The sequence below is a fragment of the Canis lupus genome, chromosome 10, assembly GCF_048164855.1.
Source record: "Canis lupus baileyi chromosome 10, mCanLup2.hap1, whole genome shotgun sequence".
Lineage (NCBI taxonomy): Eukaryota > Metazoa > Chordata > Mammalia > Carnivora > Canidae > Canis > Canis lupus.
The window spans coordinates 46016102-46036711 of record NC_132847.1 but is presented as its reverse complement, the minus strand read 5'-3'; the positions used below and the strand labels follow the sequence as shown (position 1 = coordinate 46036711).

The following is a 20610-nucleotide window of genomic DNA, read 5'->3' as shown; positions in this document are numbered from 1 at the left end:
AGCATTCGTAGAACTAACAGACAATCTCTCTTAGGCTTTTCTGATACTTTTAGTACACATCTTGCTAAAGGGTGCACAAAATAAATGGACATAAGACACAGCACACATGTTCAAAGACACAGTTCAAAGTTGTGGTGGCTTGATGCTGAGATGCTGAGTGTAGTTCCCGGGGAAGGAGCTGGGTGATGTTACGGTTGCTGTTTGGGGTGCGCACTGCCTTTTTAATGGCTCATTGCAAAACAAGTACTGAATGCTATTTTCATTTTTTTGCCTTTTTTTTTTTTTTTGTAAAACTGAAAACCCTTTTTGGATTTCTTTCAGTTAGTGAAAACAGATACTCATAAATCTTTTGTAAAAGCAAAGTGGTGTTTCATACATATATGGAATTTAAGAAACAAAACAGATGAACATAGGGAAAGAGAAGGAAAAATAAGATGAAAACAGAGAGAGGGAGGCAAACCATAAAAGATGCTGAACTATAAGAAATTGAGGGTTGTTGGATGGGAGTGGTTAGAGGGAAGGGATAACTGAGTAACGGGCATTAAAGCACTTGATGTAATGAGCACTGGGTATTGTATGCAACTGATGAATCACTAAATTCTACCTCTGAAACTAATAAAAGAAAAAGTGAAGCAGTTTAAGGCAAGCTTGCTCAAAGCAGGGGATGTCTGTGTAGAGGGCTATGTGAAAGCTCCAGGAAAATCAGTGTCACCCATCTTTGAAAGAATTTGGAATGAGGAGGACTGGGCATGTTTAATGGAAAGCATGAAAAAAGTGACTAGAAAATGTTCCATGTTTATAGAACAACAGAGTAGAAATCAGAGTGGATGGTGCTCATGCATGGGACAGGGCATAAGCCAACCTATCCGGAACAGGAATCTTATTATCACTATGCTTTCTGAGTATGTTGTAGCTCACAGGTACCATGGAAGACAATTATATCTAATGCAGAAGGTTTTAATTTTCTGAAAAAGTGTCGTGAAAAATGATAAGATTTTTCCTTCCAGAAAACTTTGAAAATATATGGCTTCCACCTAAGACATGGTTAATATACCTGACATATTCAGACTAGCAATGCTGAGATAGAAGTCATAGAGAGCCTAGACTTGGTCAATTATTTACTCCTACATGGAGTGTTTGCTTGTTTAGTTTGCATGTTAGAAATTGATCTATCAATTAGATTTGATGTATTCTGGCCATTCAGCTTTTCAGCAATTTAATGTTCACTCTTGGATGACAGGTTGTATTTTATGAAAGGTACAAGGGACTATTTTTCGTTGAAAAGAGTTTTCAAGAATCAGTGGCTCAAGGACATTTCTCTGAATCTGCTAGTTTGGAGTGGGATTATAAACTTCCTTTAGGGGTTCAGTAGATATTCTTATTAATAACTCTGGTTCAAGTAAGGTATAGATTCTGCACTATGAATTCTGTTCCCAGATTTTAAACTAGTCTGTTGGAAGGATCTGGTTATGGTGGATTTTGATACAACCCAAATGAGTCCATTTAGTCTTGTTTCTAAAAGAAAAAAAGAAAGTATACACTATACACCTCCATACAACTCATAACCACAAAGTCCCAGGAAAATTCTGTTACGTTCTTGGTTTTAGGATTGGGACAGCTTGAACAAAAGGAGGCAACAAAGACATCATGCCTGGGTTTCTAAGTTCCTCCTAGATCAACCTGATATTAAGGAATTTTCATTCACCTTCCATTCATCAAGAAAAGAAAGTATAGCCTATCGGTCAGAGAAGGAGTCAATTTGGCTTATGTATACTATGGCCTGGTAGATGATAATGTCCCTTAATTTTTATTCAGTTTTGCTAATCAATGTTGTATAAGCAAGTTATTCTTTACGTTAAAAAACCCATCTAATTTATTTAGTTTCTCTATGACTAAAAGACCCATTGTAGTATTTTAAAAATAAGCTAATATTTAATATTAAATATATTACTTTCATAATCTTTTCAGTAAAATGCTGAGGAAGAAGAGCTATGTTCGATTTTAGGTTAATTTTGAGTGTCTTCAAAATGATATTAAAGCTTCATTGATATGACATGCCTAATACCTGTATTTTAGAGAAAAGTGAGCAAGGAAAATGCCATTCAAGTTGAGATTTTTGGCAGCCTAGGGAAGTTGAAATTCTATATGAAATTGGCAATTTGTGGTATTCCTATATTCTTCTTGCTAAATTTCAGTTCAAATACTTTCTACAGCAAGACAGCTTATTCTGACTTTCAGAGAGACTCGAGAATAATGAAAGAAAAAAACAGTATTGTGAAATAGTACTACTTCACAAAATAAATTTAATTTGGAATTTGTATATGTGTTAGATATGTGAACAATATCAGGGTAGTTTATTAATTTTCTATAGATTTTTGTCTGTGGCTTAAGATTGAGTATTTAATAGGCCACAACAGATATGTAAGTAATCTTTAAAGTCTTTGGTGTTTTGATTTCCTCAAGATCTAATTAATCTTGGGGAAAATTACTGGGATACATATGTACAAATGTCAGAAGTAAAATGCGATATCAAGGAATTCAACTATTTGAGTAGTATTTCAGTTGAGTGAAATTCTTGTTTCCAATATCATTGGTTTAAGGAAAATCTATGTGAGTAGAGTGAGGCTGAGAACTGGCCAGTTTTACAGGCAGTCTGGGTCAAGTTGATACTTTTTTTCTTAGATTATGTAGATAGTGGTTTATATCTCAACATCATTTTGGAGCAGAATTTCCCAAATAATGCCTTCATGAGATAATGTATAACAATATAGGAAATATCTAAAAAAATCCATGTTTCAATAATTTTCAGGACACAGCTAGGTGATTGAGTGACAGAACTTAATTTTATTTATAAATTCTCAGGTATTAAATATATACAAGTACTCTGAGATTCTCTGAACAGAAGACTATATATATTACAAGTAATAGTAGGTTTCGATAGCATTAGGAAGGTTTTGGCTAGGAGACCCAAGAGTGTTCTTGTGCCAATCGCATTTTCTTTCTGTGAGGTCCCTCAAAGGAAGGTGTATATTGAATAAGCAATAATAATAATAAATAGAAACTCAGAATGACTTCTTAATATTAACATGTGAGTGTCTGGTACTCCAGTGGAGTCTCTTAAGAATGCTGGTAAGATACACAGTAATAAATTATTTCTGTTCGTTTATCCACACTTACAATGATATTCTATTCATTTGAAGACGAATATGGCCAACTGAGCCAGGCTGGAAGTCATTTACCATCCATTTCAATGAAAATGGGAAGTAGACAACAGATATGGTGGACTCGCTCTAAGGGAATACTAACACATTTCCTAACACATTCCATGAAGGGAATAAGTAAAAGAAAAAAAAAGGGGGAAAGCAGGAAAGCTAGGCTGTAGGTCTGAGACAACTTATTCACTAGGCTGCATGGCAGGAAGTGCTGGAAGAAAAAGACAGAAAGAGAAAGAAAAACAACAGAGATAGATCCGAAGAAGAGTCCCAGTTCTGTGAACCTGCATCACTGCACCAAAAAAGGTACTAAAAAGGACAGTGCCACAATGTGCAGGCTTTAAAGCATCACTTGACCGAACCCAGTAATAAAGTATGTTCGAGTAAGTATTCTGAGACTTGTCCCATCAGGATACTAAATGCTCATCTTTGAAGGAAAGGGAGGAATGGGAGAGATTAAGAAAAAAAGCAGCAACCCTCAGCCCAACAAGATGCACAGTTGGCCAAATTTACTTACCACAGTCTCTTTTTTTTTCCCCTCAAGGATACTCTCTTAAGGATCAGCTTTTAGAGAAAATACTTTAGAAAATGATCCATATCCTTAAAGCCATTGCCTAAAATGAGTAAGTCTAAGGTGAGCAGTAAGATACAGAAAAAGTTACCCTCGTGAATTTTAGTAGTGTAACAGCGATACATTTCAATGAACTGTGGCAATTCGACTTAAAACTTGAAATGTTTTAGATCAGAAGTTCCCATTGATCCCAGAAAGGGAAATGGTAGAACCTTTCTGGAATCTGTTCCTTTGATTCTGGGTATATGGAGGATACAGGGAGCTGGCTGTATGAAGGAACGCTTAAATCCAGAAAAACATCTAACCACTTCTTCTACCGTAAAGTCTGTTGAAGTTCCTTGAATACGAGAGATGCTCGTATTGCACAGCTCAGTCCATGTGATTTTGTACATTACTTTCAGTCTAGGAGTCTATTTCATCAGAGTTGCTTATGATATTATGGCCTAAGCTCATAAGCTCATTGATTTAGGGTCCTGTTTTTTTTGGTTGTTGTTTGTTTGTTTTGTTTTGTTTTCATTTAGGGTCTTGTTTTGAATGTTCTTACTAGTAAAGAAAAATGGACCCTTAAAGTCATCATTGCTTCCCTTGTTATTTACTTGCTGTTTTTATGATTCATTGTAAATATATTAGGACAATTTTCCAGTTAATTATTTTGAAGAATTAAAAATTAGCTACGGTAGACACACTAGTTGTTTTTTAAGCACCAAAAAGCAAGTTCACCTTGTGGGTATTTTGTTTGCCTGGTTTTCCATTTCCTTGCTGTTCTGGATAACCTTCCATCAGCATATTCCTTGAAATGAGCTTGAAGTATTTGTTCTATATTTTATATTGAACTTGGGCTCGTGTCTTTTGCAGAGAAATGACTTGTTAACATATTGTTTTTGAAGCACAATTTGCATTTCTGTGAACCAGGGATTAGGTATTGTGTGTAGATTAGGAATAATTTATGTCTAATTAATAATTGATGTTTTTCCCTATTCTGACTGAGATTTCGTTCTGCATAATATGAGAAGAGCAGATACTCCCTTGTGATGACAAGGGAAAGCATTTTTCAAGTGCAAATAATGCTCAAACCTCAAAATCAGCTGCAGTGGGCTTCACTGCTAAATAATTGAACCTATTGGATCTCAGATTTTTTTTTTCACAATTCTTGTCTTCTGGAATTAGAAGATGTACGCATGTAATAATGCCCTGTGTATCCAGAACTGAAAAACTTGGTAACCTCACATATCTAAAGGGCATTGAAAACTGAAAAGTGTCCCAAGAAGGACCTCTGGCCAATCAGAAAGGAAAGCCACAAAGCTTTTACATTAACACTGTTTTGTCAGGGGACAGTCCCTCAGGTACTCACTTACAGCAGTTAATCTACATATCATTTTTAAAAATAGGCTTTTTAAATTTCAAACAGATATTATAATAATTCCAAATATACAGAAGTATTTATAGTAAAGGTAACTGCTGCCTCCCCCACTCTCATTCAACTTCCTAGCAGTGATAAGTACTAATTATTTCTAGTCTCTTTAAAATTCAACAAGCCCATTATATTTCTTAGATTAAAACAGCCAATTAGAAGAGCTGAGAAAGGCACCTGGAAGTAACTAGAAGCCCTAACTGCCTGTAAGAATAGAAATAAACATAAAAAGCAAAAAAAAAAAAAAATAGATCAAAGAAAGGTATTAAGACAATCACCACATTCCACGAACACTACAAAATCATGACAATCCAGAACATTTAGTTCATACCATCATACCAGATTCCAAGCAGTACTATTAAATGAGGCATTGCAAGAGTGTGTTCAAATGAGAGAAAAGTTATCTGGCAGTGTTTTCCAAAATGCGTGGATTAGAGCTAGTTTCATGTAATATGTTTATCACAAAAATAAACCAAAAATATCCTATTACTGTTATAAGAGATCAACTTGGCCTCAGTTTTTCTTCTTTGCTTTTAAGATTTTCACTAAAACATCATATTGATGGGTGATGCTGAAATAGTCTTATCCGAAAATGGTCAAATTGCAGTATAGAGATCAGTATTTATTGCCATCTCCTGTACGTTCACCTTTCACTAGCTATACTTTGTTTTTAGACCTCAAAAAACACCCAATTTCTTGATATTTTCATTCCCTTCCAATCCAACACCTATCTGATAGTTTCTGGTTTCCACCACTGAAGCTTGACTCTGCATGTCACATTTTAGTCACTCTCCTCCCATTGACCAGGAGGATCTTTATGTTCCTCCCAGCTTGACTGAAGATAGCCACCTTCCTGACTTGTAGGCCTCTGACCTTCCTTTTCTTAGAACATGTGCATAAGAAAACTTGTAATTGTAAATTGTTCTGGTGCCTCCTTGAGAGGTCAATCTTTTTAAATACCTCTTGCCTATTTTTTACCCAGTAATGTCTTTTTTTCCAGAACTTGGGAGCCATCCCTTTGATATATAATTAAAGAAGATAGTTCCCCTATTATCCAGTAGGAGGGCTTTGCTTGAAGGTGTAAATCTATCTGCTGTTATGGAAATATGAAAAAGCAAACTTTTTTTGGCAGGGGGAAGAGGGGGGACATCCAATTAGCCAACACAGATAGTTTAGGATCCCCCTTGCCTCAGAGGAAAGGAGTTCAGACTGACCTCTGGTCTCCCTCTTCTTTATTGCAATAGGCTGAATTCAATAAAGTCCTCCTTGCCTGTTTAATTTTGTCTAGTGCGATTTTTGCTTTGACACCATCCGCTTACTGATCTACCTTAACCTTCTGCTGTTCCACTTTCAACCCTTATATCGAGTCAGTATTTGACCTTCTTTACTGTTATGTCATGCTTACTTTGTATGATACTGTAGAGAATTAGACAATCTTTTCCAAGTTGCATGGTAGTTTTCCCAAAATGTCACCACTCTCCTCCATCCAAATAGTTGTCAGCTGTGCCAATACTAGATACTTCCAATTATAAAAAGAACTTTATCAGTTTGAGAATTTAAGTGGTATTTCAAATCAATCTTCCTAATAAATTGCTGCCATTGTGATGTCAAAAAAAAAAAATGACCATGCTAGAGGTGTTCTATCATTCAGCCCTGCCTATATCACAATCTTTACCTTTCCCCATGTCCTGCTGCATAATCTGGGCTCCATCATACCAGATTGATGGACAATTTAATGTTTCAGAATGTTTTCTGTGTCCTTGACTTTACTGACACAGTTCCCTGCCCTCATGCATACACTTGTTCACTCACTCATTCTTTCAAAGGTTTCCTTGAAATTCTTAGAAAACACATGAAAGTCCTAAATTAAATTTTCCCTCTTCTGTGTCTGATGAGCCTGTTTCCTTTTTCAAGATATAGCTTAGTCTCTATCCCATAAAGCATTTTTAACTTTCCCTGTCATCATGTAGAATTAACCTCTCTTTCCCTTCCCAACTCAATTGTTACATTTTTCTATCACAGGACATAAAACATTTTTGACATATTTTTTAAAAAAACATATTTAACCATTTAAAGGACCAGAAACCATTTTGATTCCAGCAAACAACACAGTCCACTGTGACTGAATTTGACTGTTGTTTTTTTGTTTTGTTTTTGTTTTTAATTTAGATCCATTAATTTGAATGTCTCTGTTGGTTTAGTGCTGGATACAGAACATCTCTGACACATATGTTTTCCTATGCTTGGCATTGATCCTTGGTTAGTGACCTTATTCAATGATTTGTTTCATATACAAAGACATATATATACTTTATAAGATAGTCTGTTGAGAAAAATGTCCTTGAACCTGTAACAATTATAATTTACAGAAATGATTACAGAAACATAGTTTCTAATAAGAGTGCTTGGTGCATGAATCATTCTGAATAAATAAAATTTCCCAATGGCTCAGCACTTGAAATATCCAAACTTTAGGGGCACCTGGGTGGCTCAGTGATTGAGTGGCTGCCTTTGGCTCCGGTCGTGATCCTGGGGTGCTGGGATCAAGTTCCACATCGGGCTCCTCGCAGGGACCCTGCTTCTTCCTCTGCCTATGTCTCTGCCTCTCTCTTTGTCTCAAATAAATAAATAGATACATACATACATACAAACCTAAATAACTAAACTTTAAAATGTTCCAATGAGAGAAAATATTATAGATATGTATTCCATATGCTTTTGATTTTAGTTAGAATATATGGGGTAGAATTTAAAATCTTTTAATATTTTCTTTACCATATATCGTCATCATTTTGAACAGCCTGGGATCTAAAGTTCTGGTGCTTTCAGGAGCAGCTTAGTCTTTTGGAGCTGTGAGGCATCTGGCTGCTGTGCATATCCTGCCTTTCATAGACCTCTATTTATATAATAAACCGCTTTTTGGAAGCTTACAAAACATTCTAATTTACAAATGTTTTATATTAAACAGTAGCAAGGGCACACTAGGGATTTGTTTTTAAAAGACATAATTAACATTTTGACCAATAGAATTTCTGATAATGAATTACCTGCTCAAAAGCCAAAAATTAAAAAAAAAAAACAACACACACACACTTTTTAAATTTTCATTATTCAGGACTACAGATAGCTGAATTTTCTTGACAGTTGAACCCTAGATAGGTAAATTTAATTTTGATGGGTTCTAAACTGGTGATATTAACAACAGCAAAACAACAATGCCTTACAACAAAGCAATGTTTGTTTTAAGATTAGAAACCCCTTTTAGGGTGTTTCAAATCAAAACAGATTAGGAATTATTATGTATGCAATTCAGATGATCAGCAAAAGATATTTTTAAAGGACCCTTGTATTTAACCTCCCCTAAACTTGTTAATCATACAAAAATGAAGCCTGGACCTCAGTTTACGTATTTCACATGGGTCTTGTAAACCTTGGCAATATCCCTAATTTGGTATTTTAAAAAGTATTTGCAATTCTGTCTCCATAAAACTGTGTAGGTTTGGAAAGTTCAAAATTTTACACTATCTCAATCTCTTAATGATCGTCATATATTCAATATTTCTGGGTTAGTGAGAAAATGGTGTATTGTGTGGTATGGTCAACTTTATCCATCCCAAAATCTAAAATGAGCATAAGAAGGAATTATGCTAAGGACATTCAACAAAAGTGTGTTTCCTTAGGAGTACATTTACATAATGAGATAGTTTCATGAGAGGATATCTCTAAAAAAGAGGAGAGTGGTATGGTGGTAGGGGCTTGGGGACATTCTATAGAAGCTAATAGATTCTGTATGTGTCTTGAATGCCTTCTGAAATTGGAGGAGTGTACTTGAAGGGAGCCATTCTGCTATGTGAAGTATTTTCACTGACAGGAGTCCCTACGGACAAACAATCTTTTGACTTGCTGTTATTGCTGAGAATAGAATATTTGAATTTAAAATTCATGGGTGGATAGTGAAGGGATGGGATCAAAATGGCAAATAAGACTATTCATCTCCAGCCCCCTTCCAAAGTAAACACTAGTAGAAATGACAGATGACATTAACATAATTATGGACACACAAATATATAAACATAAGCCTAAGGATATAGATACACATACAAATGTCAGTATTGGAACACAAGTGAACTGTCAATGGAGATACCCTAAAATAAATACTCATCTGTTATTCTGTATTCCTCTCCATATCCTGTCCCACCTCTGAACCTAAGGAACAGCTAATCTATTTTCTCTTTTGATTTGCCTTTTTTGGACATTTCATATATCTTTGAACTATTTTTGCAACTCTTTTTGTGGCTTAAGATTACCTCAGAATAAAAAAGCAGTATTCACTTTTCTATCATATTTTTAGTATGTATTTTTGTGACTAATTTGTTCTGGTGTTTAACATAAAACAGATATGTCACATAACTATTATGAAAATAGAAGATGTAGAAATGTATATCAATTTCTAGTTTCCTCTGGATATATGAAACCCAAATTTTCTGTTTCAGGAGCCAGCATTTTAAGCACTCTCTGCTTTGCTGCATAATGCACAAGCATTGTCTTATTTATCTCTACATTTGCTCCTGTGGGTAGCAGAGTTTCTGGCAATTAATAGATCTTTGTTGAGTAAATACTACTATGGATGCATAAGTAAATAAATGAATAGGTGAATTAATCATTTCAGTTATATTAGTATAAAATATTGGTTTAATTGGCTTTCATAAACAGTTTGTCTTATTTTTTTTTAAAAAATCATTTCAACGTCTTCTCAATAGTTTTGGTAATCAAAACATTTTAAATTTTCATGCTGATTCTCTACTGTTTTAATAAAATTATCTCATCTTATAGATAAGCCTCAGTGAGTTTACCTAAAAAATGACAAAAAGACTATATTCCTATACTACTTCACATCATTGTTGTGCAGATCTTGTGTAATGATGTACTTTTTTAAAAAATCATCTAAGGAATTAATACATAAAGACCTGTAAATTGGGAGATAATGTTTTCATATGATGGTATGAAATGTTTTTAAACATTGTTAATGCATTCCTGTATGAATCAGCTCAGAGTACATAGCAGTAATAAACAGTTGAATTTTCTTGAGTAATATAAAACTATCCTCAGACTTATCTGGCTAACCCAGATGGGTCCTAAAAGAAGATTCTTGCCATAGAAGAGTCTTCATTTGCACATGTGAGTTCCTATTGATGTCAAAGCAAATATCAACCAAGAAAAGAAGCTCTTAAACTATCTAACTGCTCAGATGTTTGACACAGGATTCACAGGGAAGAAGGATAAAATAAAATATAAAAATAGGTCTCACGGTGTTTTAGAAACGAGTAGACATATGTTTAAAAAAAAAAAAACCTCCAGGAAAAAATGGCCTTCCAACATGAAACAGAATTAAAGGTACAGGAAGAAAAGCAAAGGAACCACGATAAAGATAAGTCAGTTTAACTATAATTGGTATCAAAAATATATATGATGAACAGAAAAGGAAGTTTTTGCATAATTTCAATCAAACAACAAAGCAACTCAGTCAGTGTCAGGGTTACTAAGGGTTCCCAGAAAGGGAGGATGAGGGAAGCATTAAAGAAAATGGCCTAGGTACCAAATGATTCTCCATATTAAAATGACTCAAGGGCACCTGGGTGATTCAGTCAGTTAAGCATCTGCCTTCAGCTCAGGTCAAGATCCCAGAGTCCTGGAATCAAGCCCCGAGTTGGACTCCTTCTCTCCCTCTTGCTCCTCGTGCTGTGTTCTCTCACTTTCTCTCTCTTGCTCTAACTCTTTTTCAAATAAATAAATAAAATATTTTTAAAATAGTAGAAAGACCTAAAATTATTACTGGCCTAACATAATCTCATTGTATCCTGAAGAGAATATGGATGAGGCAACAACAAGAGGGGAGGAAACAAAAGGAAGTGGTCTATTTTTAATATCTTGTAAGGTTATTATATTACATTGTCAAGCTATATACTGAAGCTTGAAAACCTCTTGGATACTTCACAACCGTTGCTGTCCTCATTGAGAAAGTCAGTGTTTTTCTTCAATAACATATTTACTAATATACATTGCTTTGCCTGAAAAGGGGAAGAGGTAGTTAAAGGTTTTCACTTAATGGAATATTTCAGGTAATTCTCAATTCCTATGAAGAGAGAACTCCTAGGTATTGAACATCAAGAAATGCAGAGAAAGGGAGTTCAGTGTCTACTTGTAGTGGCTTCAGATATCTAAAGAGAAGTGGATTGGAGAAGGCAGTCTTCCAATTTGAAGGATTTTATCAAGGGATAAGGTTAGAGTCTGTCTTGAAACCATGTTGGCATAATAATCACATTTTTATTTATACAGGATGTTTATTTTTAGTGAGTTTGGATGCCTGAGATAGACACAGAGGCCACAAACGCTTACCACCATCAAGACAGTCATTGTGCTGCTAATAATACAAAAAGTTGAGAAGAAATAGTAATGGAAAGTAAGAAGATAACTGTAGAAGACCATATATGGATAATTGAATAGAAGCATTCTGTGCTAAAAGAAGATTGAAAAATAAGAGATTCTTAGGTGGATGAGGGCCATCTAGAGACCCTAATATAGGAGGTAAGAAGGGCTTTAATTAGGGGTTAAAGATTAGGTTAGACTGGAAGAAGTAGAAGAGGGAGGCTTTCTTAGGCATCAGCTTTTGAGAAAAAATTATTTTGATAGAAATCTCCCAATCCTTCCAACTACCACATAGTAGGAAGTGTACCACTTATCTAGATATGGGGCTTTGTTCAAGTCTTTGAATTCAAGCAATCTGTATCCAGGGTGCTTGAATCTTGCTACAGTTCTTTGCAGGTTGAAAGAACTTGTGGACCACTTAAAGTTCGAAAAGTGTGCATGTGTGTATGTGTATACGCCTCTATTATCTAGCATGTAATAGTTTAGCAAAGAAGTGACACTTTTATCTCATTTATCAGATCTGGTCCAATAGACTGTTAGTGACTTTTCTGGAATATTCTCTGGTCTATGGCCTAATTTAGCAAGAGAAACATGCCTAGATGTTATGAATTCATGCCCCAAGGACAGATGGAGACAATGGACAATAATAATATATATCACACAACCCAGATGTAATACATGGTGCTTTAAAGTGGGATATTTGATTGAAAATTCTAACTGCACCACTTTTACTTGAGTGACCCTTGGTATAATCATCAACCATTTTTGACCAAAGATTCAGCATTAGTGAAATTAGGCTACTAATTACATTATAGAATTTTTATAAAAATTAAATGAGATCACAAGTACTGAGCCTTGAATAGCACCTGAAATACAGCAACATCAATGTGTTTTAGTTTTCTTTCTAATTTTTAGTAGATATATTGCAGAGTCTGTTAAAGAGAACATGAAATTCTGTATTCCAAGATGTGACATATATAAATAGTATAAATAGGGTAAATTGTAATCTTTTCATATAAGCATCATGGGAACTAGCTACCATTGTCTTCTATGAGATGTTCTTTTGTATTTATAGGAGGTAAATCAGTAGGCAAGTATATCATTCATCTCTGTGATTTTTTTTATGACATATACAAGACATATGAATCAATATCAGGGCTGGTCAGTTTACTGTAAGTCAAATGTGATATTGCCGTAATGTCACGGCATGTTTTATTTGAACTGCCTTTATATTGTCTGCCTTTCCTTCACCTAATTGAACTTTTACAATTCATCAAATATCATTAATTTTCTTAATCTCCTGAAGAACTGTTTAGTTTCTATTTAAGGTATCAGTCTTAAATTGTACTCTGCTCATCTCATGATTTAATGATTTCCTTGGGTAACACACTGAATACTCATGGACTTCATTTCCCCATCTGTAATATAGTGTTCATATTAGCCCACCATAGCATTAGACTTGTAAAAGATAAACAGCCTAAAACATCTTCAGAATATCTTGGACTGTTCCTTTGTCATTGACATTAATCCTATTTAGGGGCTTCATGTTTTAATTTTGTAGCTGGATTTTAGCATCTATTACCAGCAAGTTCCAGAAAATTTAAAATTAAAAAATAAATAAACATCTAAAATAAACCTCTGAAATGTCTGGAATACTGTTGTATTTATATATTGATTAAAAGTGAGCAAACCAGTTTGTTTTGGTTTCTGGTTTTGTTTTCTTTTTTCTAAGTGAACTATAAATCTATCATTGCTTTTGTTTCTTTGAAATTTGGGATTGTAACAATCCTACTGCAAACCTTCTAATCTTGGATAGGGATTATTTTGAATGGCCTTTAGTTTTTCCTATATTCTCAGGTGTCAATGAATGCTCAGCACTTATGATTTTAAATAGTTAAGAGCTTAAGTCAGTTGAAGAGCCAGGATATTGTAAAGAGAGCCAGAAGATGTGGGAGAGAAAGAGAGAGCTATGGATTAATTTAACTATAAAAACATAGCAATTCTGGTGTAAAATAGGAGGTAGAAAACACTCCCCTAGTTTCTATTCCTTCATATAGAAGAAGAGGGAGAAGATTTCCTCTGGTGGCTAAAGTGACCATTTCTTTTTTAGTTGTTGTTTTTAAAGATTTTATTTATTCATGAGAGACACAGAGAGTGTGAAAGGCAGAGACACAGGCAGAGGGAGAAGCAGACTCCATGCAGGCAGCCCGATTGTGGGACTCGATCCCGGGACTCCAGAATCACACCCCAGCCAAAGGCAGGTGCCAAACCACTGAGCCACCCAGGGATCCCATAAAGTGACCAGTTCTGAAAGAAAAATAATAGTAGGGTTTTGATAGAAGAGAAGAGTTGCCATGTGGTAGACATTGAAAAGAAGTTTCTCTTTGGTCAATTGAAAGTGCTATTGTTTACCATCTGGGAATCAGAGTAAGGTAAGAGGATTTTTGAGGAACCTGTCTTTTCTGAGGAACCTACAGTTATCTGAAGAGCTGATAGAGTATGCAAACCTTCACAGGTTGAAGTCTAAGCTTCTAAAAGTCTTACAATTTGTGGATAAACTCAAATGGAAAGCACCTGGACATCAGCTGTTTTGAGGAAAAGGTGCAGGATATTCAATGAGGAAATTATCAGTTAATATATCAACCATTGAATATATATCCTGTTAATTATACTTCCAAATATACCTTGGCACCAGAAACTGCTGGCAAAGTGTAGTTATAGTGCATGGGGGAGAACTACCTTATTTAGCTTAATAACTATCTCTCAGGTGTAATGCAAACCAAAGTGGTGTGGTAGTAAAAATACATATATAACTTCAAGAGTCATCAAAGATACTATATTCAAGTAGGATTTTGTGGTGTTTTTAGAGGTAATTTTTTTCCTGGGTGCTAGAGTGATTTCCAGAATGTAGGAACTGGCTTACATGCTTCTACATTCTGTGTGATGCCTTACTATTGGGTATGTCATGGTTGATGATCAATAAATACTTAGTAATTGATATTTAGTAATTGATAGATTAGCTCTTCATTCTCTATAACCTAAGCCTATGTTTCCCTCACTTAGATTCAAATACTGAACTCCTGGCATCTCATCAGGACATTCCATTTGACTTTACCTGGAAATGGAGGAACGCTTGCAAAGAGGTAAAGCTCTGCATTTGTGTTTTGCTGTGCTGACTTGAGGAGCCGGATGGGTTTGCAATAACATGAACACATATTAATTGAATATTTAATTAGAGGTATCCACCAGATAATAAGGTATTGCTTGCTGGTTTTAAAGATAGGGAAACTGAGACTAGAGAGAGTAGAGAATTTGTGTTAGCTGGCATAAATGCTGCAAAGTCTTCAGTGTTCTATAATTTTAGCACTGATTTTCTTTTTGGTAGTTCTGTCTTCAACTCTGGAGCAATTTTAGACTCTCAAGATCATGATTAGTCATAATTTAAATTGCATGGTGATAGCTACATATGTTATTTAAGATATTTAAGCTTTGTCAGTGGTCCTGTGTCCTATCTGTAAAATGGGAGAGATCATCTTAATCTTTTTTTTTGAGATCATCTTAATCTTATAACCAGCTGGAATCACTAGTTAGAAGATGTGAAACATCCTTATTATTCCAGAAGGAAAGCACAGAGTGCTTTCTGCTAGGTGTTAAAAGCAGGCTTTGGAGGGGGTGGTCATCCTTCAAACCAATAGCATGTCTTTGTAAACGGGCCTCCTACTGAATCAAAGATTGTGCGGGTGTGGTATGATGAGAGCCTCTTTCAATTTCCTCCTGTGCTGCCAACTATTTAGTCTGAGGCTGTTTACACTTCCTTGGATATAAATGATTTTATCTCCATTGCTGACAATGTTGAATTCAATGTCCTTCTTTTTGATACAGTATTTGCTGAAGAAATTGTATTGATTTACAGAGTCTCTCTTCTGTAATTCCCCTAACATCTCAAGGCCTTTTAGGTTAACCAGTTTCTTTCAAACACCCTTCAAGACAAAAACATATTGGTTTTCAGAATCGCAGCAGGATCTGGCAATGCAGGAATTGGTGTTGGCCTTAGTAATTAATAATTTAAGTTTATATAGCTATCTTTACAAATTCACTTCTAGCATCATTTAACTTTTTATACCCCAATTTTTTTAACCACCAATAGTTCTACTTTTTTATTATGTATTTTGTGTAGACATAAAGGTGAAAGCAATGATTTATTTGTCTGAAGTAAGGAAGAAGCAAGGGAAATTAACTCCCTCCACCCACTCTCCCTTTAGACAATCAATAATTCCTGTTCTCATCGGGGGTTTAATCATTGCCTGTCTGGATTATTGCAGACTTCTTCTTGGTCTTCCTATCTATGACCTCCCTTCTCACTAGAGAGTTCAAAAACTTTGGCTAAATTCATCTTGCTCTCCCCAAAACCATATTACTAGTCTTCAAGTGTCTCTCTCACTTTTGGAGCTAAGTTTGAATTTCTTGATTGTGGTCAACCTAGTGGAAACCAATTTAATTTTCTTCTACCCTGAAGTCAGAGTGCTTTTTAGTTCATCCATTTTCTGTAAGTCGTCAAAAGTTCTTTAAGAGAGTTTTCCAGATGGTTTGTTGAATGTGAGGAGTGACTTTTCAATCATATTCTGTTGGTAAAATGTGACTCTTAAGTGTGAGTTTAGCCCAGAAACTATATAATATCATTTCACTGTGGACATACTGCTGCCAATAATGCAAGCCACTCTGAGTAAGCATCTTAGCAGGATTGTAGGATGCTTTTTCACATTTATCATTCAAATTGGCATAACTCACATGATCATGATGACAGCTTGCTGTCTATAATATATTCACCAGAGCTGCATTGTTTTGAATTTAAACATCTTTTCCCCTGCTTTGTGTTCCTTTGAGAATACTTTTGCATAATATCACTTTGCTCAAAAACAAGGGGCAGGGTTATAGGTCACTAGAAAGATGAATTAGAAAAGGGAAGAATGGAAGAAAGGACAGAAAGGATGAGTCATATACCAGATACTCAGGAGTCACCCTTGCAGTTGATGGGTGACCATCTAGAATCTTACAGACTCTACCAGGCTTGTTCTGGGCTATCTGACCTACACCTACTGATATTTCCCCTAGGCTTTATTGATGAAACTACCTTTTGTGTGCTCTTTATTGAATGTATTTAATCAACAAATATATAATGAGGTAATACCACATTCCTTATATTATTCTGAGAACTATACATGGAGTGATGAACAAGGTAGGCAGACTTTTCTAAGAGTGCTTGCCATCTAGAGAAAATTGAGAGTAGGATTAAAACAGAACATAAATATGCAAAACAACAAATATACATGGTGACTCAGATTATGCTGGATGCAAGGAAGGAAATAAAAATAAATGAGGGTGTGTGTCACAAAGTGGCAGCAGAGATGTCCCTTAGATCCCGCAGACGGAAGAGGCCTCTGTGAATGGGAGAACTGTCAGCCAAAACCTTGGTGATGAAGGATCTTCTGTGTGAAGAGTTGAAGGCAAAGCATTTCAGGCAGAGGGAAAACAGCAAAAAGGCCCAATCAAGCAAAGGCAGGTGAGAAAATTCAGGCATCTGGGCTTTTAGGTGCAGTAGGAAGAATTTCAACAGAAGACTGTGGTTATCAGATTTACATTTTAAACAGATGACTCTGGACTATCTATGGAGAATGAATTATAGGAGAGCAAGAATAAAAATCAGTGTGGGCTTTTCCCAGTCCCTTGCTAAAACTTGACATCATCATTCCTAGACTATTAAACTGACTTTCCCCATATTCAGCAAGAGTTAAATTAATTCCTTTTGATTCCAAATATTGCAGGATATTATTGTAGTTTCTCATGTGAGCAGAGGTGGTTTTTAAAACTATTCCACAAGTGTTTGTTAATTAAGAGTCATGAGGTCACTGGGGTGGCCTTGGAGGCTTCTTCCTTTAATCTGATTTATTTATTTATGCTTTGCTCTGTCTATAGTTTGGGTACCCAGAAGTTTGTGACTAAATTTCACTTGGGAACCACTGGTGTTAAGACATTGTGTATGGCACCATACCTGGGTATCTTTTTAAGCTCATTTCTTGGCACTCACCCCTGCCTGCCCCCTCCCCCCACCCTGGTACTTCATTCTAAACTCCCTCCTCTACATAATTAAGTAGAGTTCTCAGAATGTAGCTTCCAGTTTGGCACTTCTCTGCTTTGTACTTTCTGTTCTAGGTGATTGGAATGTCTTCTCATTGGCAAATGCCTTTTCAGCCATTAAAACTCAGGGAAAACCTTTCTTTTATTCTCACTCTTAGTTTGTTCTCATGTAGCATTTTGCAAGGACCATTGTACTAGAATTTATGTCTTTATAATCCAATATTTTATTATTTATATTTGTTTCCAAGTTTTATTCAGTTCCTTGATGATGGGAGCTCTTCCATTTCCATTCCCTATAATAGTGTCTAGCACTTAGAAGCTGAGAAATATCATTGATTAAAATAATCATTTAGTGTGTAAATGAATAAAAGATCTAATCATTTAAGCATGTTTAAGCCACCTCGTGACTATATACTATCAAACTGATAATACTTGTTACCATTGGAATTTTTATTTTTTAAAGCCTAGGACCATACATAGAAGAAATGCAATGATAGAAATAGTAGATGTTACTGGTAGAAATGCAAGCACTTCAGATTTAAAGGTTAAGTTTGTTATTGTCATTCCTGAGTCAAGGCCTCCATCTTAGCCTAAATAGACCTATAAAAACAAATAAATAAAAAGGAGTTAGTATTTGGCTTTTAAATATATCCTTATCACTGTATCTGCTACATCTTAATGTTAAACTTGATAAATATTAGCTAAGTAATAGATTTCAGCAGAGAAGTGTAAGACTTCTACATTGAAAACTACAAAACATTGCTGAAAGAAATTGATGACCTAAATATGTGGAAGACATCCACTGATCATGGATTAGAAAAATTAATAGTGCTAACATGAAAATATTTCCCAAATTGATATACAGATTTAACACAATCCCTATCACAATTCCAAGAACCTTTTCTTTTTTTTTTTTTGAAATGGAAATGCTATCTCAAAATACATATAGAACTGCAAGAGATCCAGAATAGCTGAAACAATTTTGCAAAACAAGAGCAAAGTTGGAAGACTTACACTTCTCAATTTCAAAACTTATTGCAAAGCTACAGTGATCAAAACTGTATTGGCATAGTTAGAAATATAATCAACAGAATAGATTTGAGAGTCCAAAAATAACCCCACATATCTCTGATCAGTTGGTTTTCCTCAACGGTGTGAAAGCCGTTCAGTGGAGAAAGAATTATGTTTTCAACAAATGGTACTTAGCCAACAACATACAAAAAAATCGAGTTGGATCCAAACCTTGTATTGTATATGAAAATTAACTCAAAATGGATCAAAGACCTAAATCCTCAAGAAAAATCATAATATCTTAGAAGAAAACAGGATTAAATCTTCATGAGCTTGGATTTGGCACTACATTTTTAGATAGGACCTTGAATTTGCGAGCAATAAAAGAAAAACATAGATTTTACTTCATCAAAATTAAGAACATTTGTGCATCTAAGAACACTATCAAGAAAGTGAAAAGACTGCTTGCAGAATGGGGGAAAATATTTCCAAAACATACATCTGATAGAAGTTTATTCCTTACAATATAGAAATATATCCTAAAACTCAAAAAAAAAGTCAACCCAATTTTTGAAATGGACTTAAATGTAAATTTCCCCCAAAAAACATGTACAGATAGCCAATAAACAGTGAAAGGTGCTCAATGTCAGTACTCATTTGGGAAATGCAAACCAACACTACAATGAGATACTCTGTAACATGGTTATAATCTTAAGAGAAGAAAGGAAAGGGAAATGTGAGTCATGACCTGGAGAAATTAGAATTCTCACACATTGCTAATGGGTTATTAAAATGGTCTAGTTGCTCTAGAAAACAATGTGTCTCCTCAAAAGTTAAACAGAATTATCACAAAAATCAGAAATTCCACTCATAGGTATGCATCCAAGAGAATTGAAAACACGTGTTCAAACAAAAAGCTTGTACATGAATGTTCATAGTAGTATTATTCACAGTAGCAAACAATAGAAACACAAATTCCATCAACTAAATAATGGATAAACAAAATGTGGTATATCCATATGATGTGATTCTACTTAGCCTTAAGAAAGGATGAAATGTTAATTCCATACAACATGTATAGAAATTGAAAACATTGTGTTAAGTGAAAAAAGCCAGACATAAAAGACTACATGTTATATGATTCACAGTTTCTCACTATTTATGTAAAATTTCTAGAATAAGCAAATTCTAGAGACAAAGTAGATTAATAGTGGTTTCCAGAGACTGGGGGGGGGGGTAGGGAAGAGAGGGGGTTAATGCTTAATGATTATAAGGTGTCTTTTGGCAATGATGAAATCTTTAATTTCCGGAATTAAAGATTTTATTTATTTATTTATTTGAGTGAAAAAGAGACAGAGATAGCAAAGGAGATAGCAAGAGAGAGCATGAGCGGGGAGGAGGAGAAGCAGGCTACCAGCTGAGAAGGGAGCCTAATGTGGAGCTGGATCCCAGGACTCCAGGTTCATGACCTGAGCCAAAGGCAGACACTTAGCCAAATGAGCCACCCAAGACCCCATAATGTTTTTGAAGTTAGATAATGGTGGTAGTTGTACAACATTGTGAATATACTAAAAGCCACAGTGTTGTATACTTTATGATGATTAAAGTCATTTTTATAAGGCATTTTCTAGAGACACCATTTTACTCCTGTCTACATCTTAGTATTCCACAGTTCACCATTCACTTGATCACTTTTTTTTCTTTCTTCCCAACTGAACTGGTGGATTTTAATGGCAGAGACTATTTTTTAAATTCTCTGTTATCCTATCATTACTATAGAAGATATATGTTTATTATTTTCAGATGTGGGAAGACATTTCAACATTTAAGAAAATGCTTAAATG

The 20610-nt window shown here is 35.1% G+C and overlaps 1 long non-coding RNA gene across 13 annotated transcripts in view; it reads left to right on the top strand.

Annotated features, from left to right (window-relative positions):
- Positions 1-20610, top strand: part of LOC140641542 (uncharacterized) — a 292971-nt gene that overhangs the window by 134270 nt on the left and 138091 nt on the right. For 10 of the 13 annotated variants that reach the window (XR_012038086.1, XR_012038087.1, XR_012038096.1 and 7 more), the window contains exons 5-6: positions 11531-11779; positions 14684-14763. This is a non-coding gene — a long non-coding RNA (uncharacterized lncRNA). Of the gene's footprint in view, positions 1-3756; positions 3847-11530; positions 11780-14683; positions 14764-17036; positions 17199-20610 lie in introns of those variants that run through there. The other 3 variants (XR_012038089.1, XR_012038097.1, XR_012038090.1) reach the window with 3 other exon arrangements.